Source organism: Ylistrum balloti, unplaced genomic scaffold, assembly GCF_031769215.1.
Source record: "Ylistrum balloti isolate Yb309-2 unplaced genomic scaffold, AGI_CSIRO_Ybal_v1 Utg370894, whole genome shotgun sequence".
NCBI classification, from domain to species: Eukaryota; Metazoa; Mollusca; class Bivalvia; order Pectinida; family Pectinidae; genus Ylistrum; species Ylistrum balloti.
Genome location: NW_026782508.1, coordinates 157839 through 168295, shown reverse-complemented (window position 1 = coordinate 168295; position 10457 = coordinate 157839).

The following is a 10457-nucleotide window of genomic DNA, read 5'->3' as shown; positions in this document are numbered from 1 at the left end:
TCATTCTGTCAATACTGAATTTGAATTTCCTAAGAATACCAAGTTTCTTCGATGCTTTGCTGATTATAGAATGCACATGGTCAGCCCACCCTCCATTATCAGATAAAAAGACGCCAAGGTGCTTATGACAGGAGACTTCTGTTAATAGGATGTTATTCATAGACAAGGAGGGATGAATTAGTTTATTATTTTTCTTACTTACAGTCATTGTTACAGTTTTGTTAGGGTTGAAATTGACAAGCCAACTTTTGGACCAATCATGAACCTTTTTTAGGTTATCATTCAAAATGTTAGCACTTAAATCCGGTAAATCCACTATAACGTAGAGAGACGTATCGTCAGCAAATAATTTTACAAAACAATTTATATTTTCGACAATGTCATTAATAAAAATCAAAAACAATAATGAACCTAAGATGACCCCTGTGGTACCCCGTCAGTAATAGATGCTAAATCAGACATTTTACCGTTAATAACAACTCGTTGAGAACGATTATGCAAATAATTTGTGAACCAAGCCAGTAGATTACCTGTAATTCCAAAGTTTTCGAGTTTAGAAAGAAGACCTCTATGCCACACTCGGTCGAAAGCTTTGCTAATATCGCAGAAAACCATTCTTATTTCTTTACCTTTATCTAAAGCAGAATATATATCATTAGAAATAGATATAAGTTGGTTCACAGTGGAATCACCGGATCTAAAGCCAGACTGATAGGGAGACAATAGAGACTTATCAATTAAATAATTATAAACATATTTGTATACGCATCTTTCTATCATTTTGCCAATAATAGATAATAAAGAAATTGGACGATAGTTGGTTAGTACGGATGCGTCGTCTTTTTTGAACACAGGTGTGACATTAGCCCTCTTCCATAGAGACGGGAACATACAATCAGCAAGAGAGCAGTTGAACAGTGAAAGGAGAGGATAACTAAGAATATCAGCTGCTTCTTTGATTAATCGAGAATTTATAAGATCTGGCCCAACAGCTTTTTTACAGTCAAGATGCTGTATAACATCAAGAACGTCTTTTCGAGATATGATAATGTCAGGAAGTAAATGATTATGGGGTTTATATAGATGAGGGGGGTCAACACCTGTGTTATCAATAGTAGCTTGTGAGGTAAAGTAAGTGTTGAAGGCATTGGCCTTTTCTTGGTCGTCCTGCGTTATGTCATTGTTAATCAAGATCGGAGGTATGTTGCTTTTACTACAAGTATTAGACATAAAATGATTTCCACCATTCCTTAGCACTTATATTATCATTATTTTTAAGTTTGTCACAAAGATTGTTAAAATATTTTCTTTTGGAGTTACGAATAGCATTTACACAATTATTTCGAATTTTCCTGAAATTTCCCCAGTCATTACCATTTTGAGATTTTTTAGCTTTGCGATGTAAGTATTTCCTTGTTCTAATTAACTTTCTGATAGTGTTATTCATCCATGCAGGATCGTTGATTCTTACAGTTATATTTTTTCTTGGGGATACACTCACCTGCGATCTTGAGTAAAATAGTAAATTTGTCTGTTTTGTCGTCGATGTCATTACCAACTAGAATTCCGTCCCAGTCAATTTTGGAAAGTTTATCTCTGTACAAGTCATAATTACCCAGGTCATAAAGCCAAATTTTACGTTTAAAACAAGATTTAGGAGGTTTGGAAATATTAATACTGCCATAGATAGGACAATGGTATTTTCACCAACACTACAACGGTTTATTATAGAAGGGTCACTAGCACAGACTATATCTAAGAGAGAGGAAGAAGACTCAGTGAAGAAGGTAGGGCTGGCAACGCTTTGTGTGAAATTAAATGTGGTTAGTAGGTTATTTAGGTGGTGTGAGTGGTGATTGTTAGTTAGGAGATTTGCTTTTAGGTCGCCAGTTATGATTATATTTGATATTCCTGTGTTAAATGCAAGTTCTATAGTATGAGCTATGTTGTCCCAAGATAAAATTGGTTCGTTAGGTGGCCTATAAAATGTCCCATATAAAATTTGCCTACCAGATATATTTAGTTGTAACCAAACACACTCCACTGAAAATAATTCAAGGTCTGATCGGCGTTTGGAGGGAATATCATTAGAAACATATACAGACACTCCTCCTCCCTGTCTATTAGGTCTACAATAACAGCATGGTGAGGTAAAACCAGGCAAGTCTAAATCTGAGTTTATATCATCGGGACTTAGCCATGTTTCTGTAAATGAAAGAATATCTATTTTATTTAATTCACTGAATAAGATATCCAATTTTTGTTTTAAACTTTGTACATTGAGGTGTACAAATGTATGTTTGGCATCATCAAATAAAGAAGTAAAATTAGAGGAACACGTGGAAACTGTGCATAAATCAGATTCAGACTCGCTTGGTCCAGGATTTTGTTCAATATCTCCAGACATGAGAAGCAGAAGTAAAATTCTTTACCTCTCGTGGTACCTGGCTGACAAAACGTGTCAGCATGTTCATGGGAGTTAAAACTGTATTTACTAGTACAGGTAATCTATGTATTATCAACATAACAAATAAAAAGTCGACAAGTACAGTTCCAGAGATGTATATATAGGAACCAAGCATACAATGCAAACGGTTGTAAAATACGCCTATCCGGACACGGTATAAATTATGGCAAATTGGCATTTATGTTACGGAGGATAACATTCGGAGAAACATCAAAAACTGTATCCGGATAGGATATAAAACAACTTGTTCGCAATCAATGTAAATGTGTAGGAAGAGACAGTGGCATAATGCAGCATGTGTATACGTATAGATAGTGGGGTGGGGAGGTAATTGTGTAGGGTAAGAATGATTGTGCAAGGAGAGAAGAACAGGGAGATTAACATGATAATGAGGATGATGGCTATTGTTACCATCATAAGAGAGATGGGGATCAGGTATATGCTATATTACATATATATTGGGATATTTTACACAATTAAACGCATGGACAATTGCATTTATGGTTAGGAAAATGCATGAAATAATATTGTAGTTGAGTAACAAATCACAAAATATGATTCCGAATACAGAATAGTATGTACACAGATAAAAAAAAGACATTTCTACTGATTCCTCTGATAATAGCAAAAACCATGATAATAGCAAAAAACAATTTTCGAAATTCTAATAGGAGGTAGTTGTAATTGGGGACAAACATAATTGTAAATATATATATCTATATATATTTACAAACAAAATAGCTTAACAATTTCCATACGAAGCTGTGGGTGTACATAACTTGAGATTTACATATATACATTCTCTGTTTCCATCCCATGTGGGATCAATGACCATGGACGTAATGTAATTTGACGTAGGCATGACGTCACATTAAGAGTAAGTGATGTATACATCTAATAGAGTTTGTGTTATTATTAATTTGCAAATATATAACAGTCAAATTGTGTAGAAGTATACAACAAGATATCTATAAGTATAACATTTCTAGTCGTTTCGGACTGTTCATGATTACACGAAATATTTACAGATTGAGATAATTTCATGATGATCTTATTTTTTTTTTTTTTATTACCGCATCACAGATGCGAAATATATTAACAAAATACGTAAATGGGCATCCCTGGGTATACGAGGCGAGAGATGTGTCTTTATACATGTTTATGTTTTAACAATAAAGCTTTTAACGTACAATTATCAATAATATCTCAGCAGAAAAAGTATCAGTATTTATGTAACGTGTACAGAATGACGAACTTTTAGAGTTACGAGCTAGAGGTACATCCCAAGAGCTCTTTTGGTTGAAAAGATAAGTAATATGTGTATATTTGGATACGAAGTTTGAGTATCAAGAATGTTTATGAGCACGCGTAAATTTTGTTACACCTGTATGATGAGCAAAATAATTGAGGATATAGATAAATCAGACTAACGAACATACAGTAATGGATAGGAACACACGAACAAATATTTTCAAGGTGCGCTTGCAAAGGGAGAAAGAAAAAATCTATTAATACATGTAGATGGCTACATGGATAGGATAGCGGATTTATGAGTTTAAAAAAAAAAAAAAAAAAAAGCTTCATTAGTTCAATAAGCCGTGAGCACATCCTGAGAACCACAAAAGTATTGAACAAATTCTGATGTAAGCTTGAATTATATACTCGATTTGCATACATTGTGTTAATATATTCTCAATTAGAATATCTATATAGAATAAAATTTGTGAATACAAGTTTCATGCTATTGCTGAAAAGACAAATGTATAAATGGCTACAAAGTTGAACATGTATAAGCTAAAATGCGTCCCGCGGAAACTGACAGTCGAAATCGAGACGTGGACTTAAGAAAAGGCACATAGGTCCTGTGTTGATATAAGACACATATCACCGTTGGAGTGTCAGCCCAGCGACGCTGACCCCAACTAGGTGATATCACATATTGTGACCGAAGGGTTCAAGTTCAGATTCCCGCCGGATTTGAAAGATTTTGGAAGATTTGTCTTTAATCAAAATCTTACCGTTTGTTGTCCAAGTCTGCGATATCTGGCTACTCTTTACTAGGTTCCTCGCGAGGAAGGCTAAGCGACCACGATATTTAGTGAGGTCCTCGTTTACGGAAATGCCTTTGTAGGGATCTTTATAACGAAACCCGCGACTTGACTTTAACAGAGTAAATTTAGCGTCTACGGAAGTCAAACGCGCGATGATTTGACGTGGTTTTCCTCTGTTCTGGTCCGGTTTACCAACTCGATGAGATCGCTCCAGCGCCTGAGGGGGGAGGTCGACACCACATTCTCTAGCTGCGTCCAGTATGATTGCGGAAGTGTCCTCTCCAGGCTGCTCTGGGAAGCCGGAGAAGCGAACGAGGGTTCTCCTCCCATACTGCTCCAGGTCGTCCAGCTGATGGCGCAGCTCGTCGTTTTCAGCCTCCAGTCTGGCCATTTTCTCTACCAGAGGTGCCATCTGTTGTTGAACAGCATGTTGGACTTTTTGCTGTATGGCCTGCAGGTCATTGGACATGGGAACTCGGACAGCCATGGCGATCCTCTTGACGTCAATGTCCGATAATTTCGCATTCCCGGGATCAGCAGCCTGGAAATTAGCTGTCTCAGAAAAACTGGGTAGCGGAAATTTTATTAACAAGTGTTATTTTTTGGATCTGTCAAATACAGTCAGCATCTTCTGCTTTTGGCTGGTCATCATAGTATGTATTTTATCATATATTTATTACCATTCTGTTGGAATATTTTCCGGGACATTACATCCTGTCACTGTATTGTTTTATTTCATCGCCCAATTAAGAATTAAATCATTTCTTACATATTTTATAATTAATTATCTAATTACATTTTCTTTGCAAAGGATTCTGTAGACAGAATCTGCATATTATAAAGCCTTGACGAATCCTTAATTATTAGCTACATTCCTGTTAAGGTCATCTTAAGTATCAGAAATAAGAATGTGACCCGGCCATGCGACGAGGACGCAGTTCTACATTAAAGCCCAATTCATAATTACTATCAATATTTATTACATGCGTTTTGTATTTCCAATTGATGACAATAATTATTTTGAATAATGTATCTTAAATAATGTATGTAATTTAGAATTATTTTAAACTGTATTATTATATAGGTAATATATTGACTTACATTATCTTACTTTATTCCTACAAACCAATCCCATATATGATATTGTTCTGCTGTGATGAACATTTCACATACATCCAAATTAAACTATCCCTCGAAAACATCACATTTGAATCATCTGTAACACATCTATTATGAAATCACATTTTACAACCAGCATACCATATCGTCAAAAACGTTCGAAATATAACACGCCTATGCTTCACAATCGATAAAAATATCGAAAAATTACCGGTTTTCTTTTTCTTAATAATTGCATTGTATTGATGGTGTTTAGCAGGGATGTCCTTTTTCAAGTCTACTATTCCCTGGCTATTTAAGGCTCTTTACCCGAGACTGGTGTCATTTGGTCAGTTTATATCGCAGAGGTAACACCTTATAGTAAACAAGGCAAGTGACTTTTGCAAAATTGACAAAATCGCAGAAAGAGCACTGATTCAATATTTGATTAAGAAAGTGGTAGCGCCTTAGGATATCCATACTGATATGGTAACACCTTATAGTAAACAAGGCAAGTGACTTTTGCAAAATTGACAAAATCGCAGAAAGAGCACTGATTCAATATTTGATTAAGAAAGTGGTAGCGCCTTAGGATATCCATACTGATATGGTAACAACGTATGCTACGGTGAAAAGGTGAGTGACAGCCTTTGGGGATGGCACCCGTCCTGGAAGGCCTGTCACTGCTGCAACCCCAGAAATGGTCAATAAAGTCCATGATGTTGTTGTGACTGATAAGCGAGTTACAGCTAACGTCATGCAGAGGTTTGTGACTGAAAATGAAACACGGGTCCATCATTTCACCCCAGAGGTCAAACAACAGTCTAAACAATAGAAACATCCTGGTTCACCCTCGCCAACGAAGGTAAAGATTGTTATCTTGATTTTCTGGGATGTCATTTGCACATATTATGCATCACTTTTTAGGCAGTTAAGAGAAAATGTTAAACTCAAGCGCAGCGGAAAACTCAGTAAAGGTGTGTTGTTCCACCAGGACAATGCCCCTGTTCATAACTATGCCATTACCATGGCTGTCATTAACGATTGTGGCTTTGAATTGATTGAGCATCTGCCTTATTTGTCTGATCTCGCTTCATCAGAATTTTATCTATTTCCAAAAACAGAAAAAAAAGCCGGTAACCACTTTCGGTCAGATGATGACATCATACATGCAGTGGAGGACTCTCTGAACAGTCAAGAAAAGGATTTCTTAAATGTAGCATTGAGACTTTCAAACATCATCGGAAAAGTGTATAGATACTGATGGGGAATTATGTTGAAAAATAGTGCAATATGTCTGCCAGAAGTCAAACCCTGTAATATGAGGCTAATAACTTCTCGATCAGCCGTCTTATGCTTAACGAAAACCATTAAGACAGTTCACCTGTTTATTATCTATGTAATGCACAGCATTATTATGCCTGAAAGATCCTAGTGTTTTCAGCAGCATCGGTTCAAATCATAATACTTGTGAACTATATAAAACTTGAATAATACACAAAAATAAGACTTCTTGGGATCATGGCATGACTCTCGGGCAACAGGATATTACCTCTAAATTACAAATATACCATATCCTCATATGAGTATATTATGATTTTCAAGTGTCTTATTCACAATGATTCCGATATTCGATAACCATATATATATATATAATATATAACGGAAATATGGCCGCCTACTAATGTAGTTTTAGTCTTGTTCCATCATAAATCTTTTCCTTAGAGCCCCAGTGCTTACAGCCGTCCAGCCTCCGTGTCCACATGAAAAGTCGACTATAAACAAATATATTTCTGAATTTTACAGTCAATTAATTAAAACTGCTATTTAGAATTGATTCTTTGTTAAAAAGTCGGCATGCACAACATTAAATTATGTTTGTACATGCCATTGATACCGCATTTCAAATATGAAATGTCATAATTTTCTCCAACTAGCAAAACTGTGTGGAAGTGTTTTAAATAAATGTGCAGTATTCAGCCACAGGTGCAGGCGGGAAATGATTTGAACGCGTCGAAGGGGTATAAAAAAACCCAACAAAAATTATTTAGGAGCGCTGTGGAAACGTTTCCTTACCTGACCTCGTTTTTCAAGCGCTTCAACTTGCAGACCCTTTGCTCACACATTAGCAACCCTACGCGGGGGTTGTATAAGTTGAATATAGTACTGTGGACTGATATATAGATCTATGTTCGTAGGAGCACACGTAGTACTGGAATATTTTGAACGAAGTTATCATACATTTTGTTATATAAATCAAAGATATAGTTAATTCCTTGTATATATTTAGTGTACATCATATTTTCTAGAGACCAGTTGGAAAATAAAGAGTATAATATCTACAGTTAATAGATTGACGATTATGAAAACAAATTAATGTAGATAGCATCCACATGTGTGTTCAGACACTCGCACACAGTTAATTGTTTGTCTAATTAACAGGAGATAATTTCCTAATTGAACTGGTCAAATGTCATTTCTTTGTGTATGTGTTAATCGATTATGATTGGTCTTACGAGTTTTAGTGTTTTATAGTGTCTCGTAAATCAAATGATAATGGCTGGGTATTGATCGCTGTTACTTGTACATTTCACAATTGTGTTTTGTATTTTAATGTCGATCAATAAGTGACACTGTAATAAAATATTTTATTATTATTATTTTTGTCATAACCTACAGACGCAAGTGTCAACAGAATGTATTACGTGAACTCCGAAACACCAACCTCGCATATTGAACACAAATTGAAGCTTCCTAGGATATTTTCATAGAGCGTTTTGACAGTGTTTAATTTATGACATCACAGATAGGGCTATCCTTATGTCAGTGTGCATTTCGGATAAATTACGACTTTTGGGAAACATAATTAATTACGACGTTCGCACTTTCAGTATTTTATCGCTAAATATAGCAAAACACTCAGTGAACACTATTGTTACATTAGATCTGTTAAAATAATATCTTTATCTTCCTCGCGCACTCTCCATTCCTTATTCGTACTTATATAAAAACAATGTAAGTTGACAAGTGATCTATGTATACAGTGACGGACCCATTCAATGCCATCGTTTAATTCATTTTTTTCTAATTAAATGGTCTAAAATATTTCACTAACGCGTTGTTCAAAATGAATTCAATGATTTTTGTAATCTGTTAAACTTTGGATTTGGTTATCTTGCATTGAATGATTTGCGACACAATAAATTTGTTACATTATGTTGCTTGAACAATTTTACCAACAGGTAACATGGATATTAGCAAATATATTTTTATCCATTTTATAAAACTGCTGAAGTCCTTCCTACTGAAATTAGACGTTATAATCTCCTAATACTGGTTTGATATTGGATAAGTCAAAAAGGTCACTCGATGAGTGTATTTTAGAGTTGAATAATTATGCAAAAAGACATGGTGCAAGTGTTGATAAGAAGACTACTTCAGTTCTCAGGCAAACGGAGTTTGATCTTTGAGTCAACTATAGATTTAAATAAGCTGTGCAACTATGTAAAGATATATATGCATTCATGTGGATCTAACTGCCGCAATCTATTTTGAAATGATGTTTTAAGGCATAAGATAAACTGAACAATTCTGAAGTCATAAGGCTTGGTAGATAGAAAAGCATTCTAAAAGCTCATCAAAGATTTCCAGGCTAACAATTATTGAGTTTGAGAGTGGTTTGATATTAATTCTGACAATTGAACCTTTCATTCTTTAGATCAGTTTTTACAAATTTTCAAAATTAATGCCGACATCCTATATGCAATACCTTGGATTAGTGATATCATTAAAACGTTAAACCAGTGCAAGAAATCGTCAGTGACGAACAAATACGTAACACAGAGTTTTCAAAAGATGCAGGTTGATGTAAACTATGGAAAAGTTACATGGTCGTCATAACCATGATCTCATTGTGAAATATTCTATTTCTTTGTGCGATATGAAGCTGGACGTGTTCGATCCTCGTCAGTTTGCCGTTGTTGTATACCTTGTTCTTATTTTCTCCTTTGAGAAAGTGTCATTACTTTCTTGGATTGACCAAGGTTTACATGACGGATGTCGTCGATGAAGCAGAATACGCTTACTCTTCCGGAACACCTAGTCTTATTCTCCTTGTACTTTTTTCTGGATTCTCCGTGTGAATCTTTCTTTTGATCATATTTTGCTCTAGTTTTAAGGAATATGATTTTGGATTATGATTATGTTGATATGATGATATTTTCTTGATTTTCTTTTCAGACAAAGAGACTTTCACAGCCTATTATACCGCTTACTGTATATTTTTTAAGTCTACTATAGTCTATTATAGTTTCAGCATCAAAGCCGGCCGGTCTGCAATTTACGTTTGATAATGAAAAATGGTAAAAATATACAAACTTAATAGTAGCTTAAACTGTTTTGTGGTTAGAGTCACTTATCATATCTTAGTAAGAAACACCTTTCTTAATAAAATTAACTTAAATCCCAGCCCTTTGTGTACTTGATGTAATATAGAAAATGAGACAATTGTGCATTGTAAAGGAGTACAAATGTTTCTCCAGAGACTTTAAACTTTATTGGGTTTACTTTGCTTAAATTTCATAGGTTTTCATTGGTAGCAAAGAAAACCATTTATAATTTGTTGTAAAGTTTTCTTGTGGGTTCAATATCCAATACCAATGTCAGTGACAATATCTTGATTTAGAACTTTAAATTGTTTCTGTGAATTGAAATTTTTTGCACAAATTTTATTTTTTTAAGTTAAATTTATTCAAAATTTCCAATTTGGCAGTTGATAATTATCTTCTATAAAATAATTTATTGTTTTGTATGGGATGGATTTTATCTCCCATTTAAATGTA